We start from the raw sequence: 6424 nt of genomic DNA on the forward strand, positions 1-6424 counted from the left end.
AGATATTGTATTTCATTTTTTCATTTTAAAATACAGTATATCATAGAAATATATCTAACTTTTTGAACTTTTTAATTTTAATTACAGCAAACATACAGTGTTATATTAGTTTCAGGTGTACATTAGAGTGAATCAACAATTCTATACATTACTTAGTACTCATCATGATAACTATACTCTTTTTTACCCCCAAATCAATATAGCTTTTATTGCATCTTTAAAATATCACAAGTAAGTCTGAAAAATCATCTGGCATCTTGCTGTTTCTGTAACTGGAAAACTTAGATCTTATTCATCAGCCTGCAGAACTGTTCCTTTTTCAGAAACATAGATACCATCCAAAAACTTTCCGATGTCCTTGTTTTTCACTGTTGTGGCTTCCTGAATCAAAGCAGCTGAGTTTGATACAAGTTAAATGTCATTTCCTTCAAGAATTAACTCATCTTTCTTGGCTTGAGATACTGAACAAGCAATACCTGGCCTCATCTGAACCCTGCGGATATATTTTTCACCCAAGAAATTCGGATTTCACAAGAGAATTATTCTCCTGAATAACAACACTGATGGGGAAGTGAGCATGCACAGACCTCATCTTGTAATGGAAGCCCATTGTAACACCCTTGACTGTGTTCTGTACATGACTACAGATAGTGCGAATAGTAGCCAATTCTTTTCTAGTTCCCCACGATTTGTCAACTCGGAGCCTCTTCTTTTTCTTTCCAGGGAGACGGAGTTCTACGTTGATGTGATTGAAGTCCCATCACGGTACCTCTGGGGCCCTTCACAATAACAGCAGGTCCCTTAAGAGTGACGTTGGCACTTTCTGGAATGTCGACAGTCTGACTGCCGAGAATGATGTTCATTCTTGCAATAGATGCGGCAAAAACAATGTATAATCTTAATCTCCTTCACCTGTCTCACCCATCCCTCCACCCACCTCCCCTCTTGTAACCATCAGCTTGTTCTCTATAATTCAGTCTGTTTCTTAGTTTCTCTCTTTGTCCCTTTCTCCATTTTTGTCTCCTAAATTCCATGTATTGAGTGAAATCATAGGATATTTGTCTTTCTCTGACTGACTTGTGTCACTTAGCTTTATACTCTCTAGCTCTATCCATGTTGCAAATAGCAAGATTTCATTCTTTTTTGAGGTTGAATAATATTCCATTGCTTCTATATATATCTTTATCCATTTATCTATTGATGGACACTTGAGTTGCTTCCATAATTTGGTTATTATAAATAATGCTGCAATGAACATAGGGGTGCATGTATGCTTTTTAAAAATTTTTTATTGTTATGTTAATCACCATACATTACATCATTAGTTTTTGATGTAGTGTTCCATGATTGTTTGTGTATATGCATGTATGCTTTTAAATTAGTGGTTTTGTATTCCTTGGGTAAATACCCAGTAGTAGGATTATGGGATTGTAGGGTAGTTCTATTTTTAATTTTTTAAGGAACTTCCATACTGTTTTCCATCTGGCTGTACCAGTTTGCATTCCTACCGACAGTGCCTGAGGGTTCCTCTTTCTCCACATCCTTGTCAACGCTTGTTCCTTGTGTTATTGGTTTTAGCCACTCTAACAGGCGTGAGGTGATATCTAATTGTGGTTTTGACTTGCATTTTCCCGATAATGAGTGATGCTGAGCATCTTTTCATGTTTCTGTTGGCCGTCTAAATGTCTTCTTTGGAGAAATGTCTGTTAATGTCTTCTGCTCTTATTTTAATTTGATTATTTGGTTTTTGGGTGTTGAGTTTTATAAGTTCTCTATAAATTTTGGATACTAACCCTTTACTGGGTATGTCATTTGCAAATATCTTCTCCAATTCAGTATGTTATCTTTTAGTTTTGTGGGTTGTTTCCTTTGCTGCACAGAAGTTTTTTTATTTTGATATAGGCCCAATAGTTTATTCTTGCTTTTATTTCCCTTGCTTCAAGAGATAGATCTAGAAAAATGTTGCTATGGCTGATGTCAGAGAAATTACTGCCTATGCTCTGTTCTAGGACTTTTATGATTTCAGGTCTCACATTTAGGTCTTCAATCCATTTTGAGTTTATTTGTGTGTATGGTGAATGAAAGTGGTCGTTTTCCCAATACCATTTGTTTGGGAGACTGTTTTTTTCTCTTTGCTTATTCTTGCTTCTTTTGTTGAAAATTAATTGGCCATATAATCGTGGGTTTCTGGGCTTTCTATCCTGTTCCATTGATCTATGTGTCTATTTTTGTGCCAGTACCATACTGTTTTGATTACTACAGTTTGTAGTATAACTTGACATCAGGAATTATGATGTCTCTAACTTTGTTTTTCTTTTTCAAGATTGTTTTGGCTGTTCAGGGTGTTTTGTGGTTCCATACAAAAATTTTAGGATTGTTTTTTCTAGTTCTATGAAAAATGCTGCTGGTATTTTGATAGGAATTGCATTAAATCTGTAGATTGCATTGGGTAGTATAACATCTTTTAACAATATTTGATCTCTCAATCCATGAGCATGGAATATCTTTCTATGTGTTTGTGTCATCTTTGATGTCTTTCAACAATGTCTTACAGTTTTCACAGTACAGGTGTTTCATCTCCTTCGATAAGTTTATTGTCAGGCATTTTATTATTTTTGGTGCAATTATAAATGTGATTGCTTTCTTAATTTCTCTGTTGCTTCATTATTTATGAATAGAGATGCAATGGATTTCTATACATTGATTTTTGTATCCTGTGATTTATTAAATTCACTTATTAGTTCTAGTAGTTTTTTGATGGAGTCTTCAGGGTTTTCTATATATCTTATCATGTCATCTATAAATAGTGGAAGTTTTACTTTTTCCTTACCAATTTGAATGCCTTTTATTCCTTTTTCTTGTCTGATTGCTGTGGCTAGGACTTCCAGGACTATGTTGAATAAAAGTAATGAGTGGACATCCTTGTCCTGTTCCTGATCTTAGGGGGAAAGCTCTTTTTTTTCACCAATGAGTATGATGTTAGCTATCGGTTTTCCATATATGGCCCTTATTATGTTGAGGTATGTTCCCTTTAAAACCACTTTGTTGGGGGTTTTTATCATGAATGGATGTTGTACTTTGTCAAATATTTTTCTGCATCTATTGAAATGATCATGTGGTTTTCATCCTTTCTCTAATTGATGTGATGTATTGCATTGATTGATTTGCAAATACTGAATCCCACTTTCATCCCAGGAATAAAGCCCACTTGATCATGGTGAACGATTTTTAAATGTTTTTGTTTTGTTTTTTAAATGTTTTGTTGGATTCAGTTTGCTAGTATTTTGTTGTGGATTTTTGCATCTATGTTCATCAGAGATACTGGCCAGTAGTTCTCTTTTTTTCATAGTGTTTATCTGGTTTTGGTATCAGAGTAATGCAGGCCTCATAGAATGAATTTGGAGATTTTCCTTCCTCTTCTATTATTTTTTGGAATAGTTTGAGAAGAGTAGGTATTAACTTTTCTTTAAATGTTTGGTAGAATTCACCTGTGAAGCCATCTGGTCCTGGACTTTTGTTTGTTGGGAGTTTTTGGATTATTGATTTAATTTCATTGGTGGCAACTGGTCTGTTCAAATTTTCTATTTCTTCCTGATTCAATTTTTGGGGGTAATATGTTTCTAGGAATTTATCCATTTCTTCCAGTTTGTCCAATTTTTTAGCATATGAGTTTTCATAATATTCTCTTACAATTTTTTGTGTTTCTGTGGTATTGGTTGTTATTTCTCCTCTTTCATTTCTGATTCTTTTGATTCCTCTCTTTTTTTGATGAGTCTGGCTAAAGGTTTATCAATTTTGTTAATTTTTTTCAAAGAACCAGCTCCTGGTTTCATTAATCTGTTCTATTGGTTTTTTTAGGCGTGTTAAAGTCTGCTACTATTATTGTATTACTATTAATTACCACTTGTATGTTGGTTATTAACTACTTTAAGTATTTGGGTGCTCCCATCTTGGATACATAAATATTTACAATTGTTATATTTTCTTGTTGGATTTTCCCCTTAATGATTATATAGTGTCCTTCTTTGTCTCTTTTTACAGTCTGTTTTTTAAAGTCTATTTTGTCCAATCCAAGTATTGCTACTCTGGCTTTCTTTTCACACCCATGTACATGATAAATGCTTCTCTAACCCTTCACTTTCAATCTGCATGTGACTTTAGATGTGAAATGAGTCCCTTGTAGGCAGCATATGGGTGGGTCTTGTTTTTTATCCATTCTATCACCCTATGTCTTTTGATTGGAGCATTTAGTCCATTTGCATTCAAAGTAATTATTGATAGATATGTTTTTATTGTCATTTTGTTACTTGTTTTTTGTTGTCTTCTCACAGTTAGTTGGCTTTCTTTAGTGATATACTTGAATTCCTTTCTCTTGATTTTTTGTGTATCTGTTACTGGTTTTTGATTTGTGGTTACTGTTTGTTTTGTATAGAACATCTTCTGCATGTAGCAGTCTATATTAAGTTGATGGTCACTTAAGTTTGAATCCATTTTTACTCCTCTCTTCTCCCTGCTTTAGGAATATGGTGCCATACTTTACGTCCTTTTATTTTGTGAGTCCCCTGACAGCCTCAGTCCAACAACTGGGTCACTAGTGAGCTAGGAAATGAGAAGGGGGTGTCATTTGTTGGCCATTTTCTTCTCAATACAATGTCTCGCTTACCTGATGAACAGCTTATTAGAAACAGTGATACCTTCAAATTTTTATTTTTGTCTTTAGAGAGATTAATAAATTATGTGTTTATTTAACTTCTAAAATTTTCGTGACTAATTGGCATACTTTTCAATCTGTAATATTTTTTGAGTCATTAGTGAAAACTTATACAAACAATTATAGTATTAAAAAAAGATGAGGTCTAAATAGACCCCATATTTAGAATACTAAAGATATACCATCCACCTTTTTTTTTCCTTTAGTCTAAGCAGCACCCAAGTGAGGTATGGGGCAGGAGAGGTAGAAGGTATAGTTGGAAAGAGCTTCTCCAATAATTCTGATAACTCTCCCACCAGCACACCCCCACCACCAGCTAAGGACCTGTGTGCAGGAGGGAAGTCACAGCCTTTGGGGAGAATTCTGCGGGACTGTTTACTAACTCTACCATTACCTGGAGCTAATTTCCTAACTCTTAACCTCAGCTCCGTGTGATAAACAATTTCTCTCCTAGTGTTATTTTGAAGGTTAAATAAGATAATAACCATAAAGAGTGTTAATGCTGTGTTTACACACAAACTGGTTTGGAACCTCATATTGAGGTCAGTGTAACAAGTTACATCAAGATCATTAAAAATAATAATCAGCAATTAAATTCAATACTTAAAAATAACAGGAACAAAACACCTACTGTGTGTTTAGAATTTGTACCCACATGTCTACTATCTAATTTCCATTAAGTTAAACTTCTTTCTTATCCTTTTTGCTTATTTTCCTCAAATTTCTAGAATAGTTGTTTATAAATAGTCACTACTCATTGGTGAGTAATGAAATAAATGTAGTGGGTTCTAACTAGTATTTTTAAATGAAATAAGTACAACAGGCCAGACGTGAAACAGTCAAAACACATCACATGATTTCTTAGCAAGAACTGTGTACATTGCAATAAATGGGTCATGACGTAAAATATATTTTTCACTATATATTTTTTTAAAGTTTGTAAAATCCTACTCTAGAACAAGCCTAAATGAAATCTGGTACATTCCCTACTATCAAATAGATCTCCTTTTATTTCATCACTTCTTTAATTAAGAATAAAATATAAAATGCTTGAGCCATCTATCAAGCCGTTTTTTGTTAGTAACTCGTATCACTAAATATTGTTTAGAATGATTCTTACATAGCTGGTATCTCAAGTAAAGCAAGTGTACATGATGCAGGACAAGAAGCCGCGTGCAGTTCACCCCAAGTGACTGCTGCTGAGAGGCAGGTCAGTGACGTCACCCACGCAGCACCACCCGAACAGCGCCACAGCACTGGAGCGGATGGGGGAATCCAGTTGGATTTACGCTCCTCAAAGGAGGGACTTGTCTCACTGACATGGCTTTAAAATATCTATATCCCATCAAGGACAGAATATAGCACAAGAGGAGAGAAAACAACTTGTCACAAAGACCAGAGGCACAGAGACTCTATGCGCGGCAAAGTGAGTCCTGAGGCAATAAAACCTTCCTGGTTGTGCCTTCCCATCTGGGACAGGGCACCAACCCAGGATCCACACTTTGGGCCAGCAGAGAAACACTGCCCTGAAAGACATGTAAGTAGAGACAGATCACAGAAGCATCACATAATCTTCCTAGATCATTTACGTTATTGTTCAGTCATCCATAGTTCTCATTCCAGTGTTTCGTCATGGAATCAAAAAATGACATTTTTGTAACAAGGATTTGAAAAATGCCATTTTTGTAACAAATCTCTCTACACGCGATAAAT

General features: G+C 35.0%; 1 pseudogene; it reads right to left on the reverse strand.

Annotated features, from left to right (window-relative positions):
* Positions 1-288: 288 nt before the first annotated feature.
* LOC118016500 lies at positions 289-863 on the reverse strand (annotated as a pseudogene).
* Between the last annotated feature and the right edge of the window lie 5561 nt (positions 864-6424).

Source organism: Mirounga leonina, unplaced genomic scaffold (genome assembly GCF_011800145.1).
Source record: "Mirounga leonina isolate KUSES-001 unplaced genomic scaffold, KU_Mleo_1.0 Mir_168, whole genome shotgun sequence".
NCBI lineage: Eukaryota > Metazoa > Chordata > Mammalia > Carnivora > Phocidae > Mirounga > Mirounga leonina.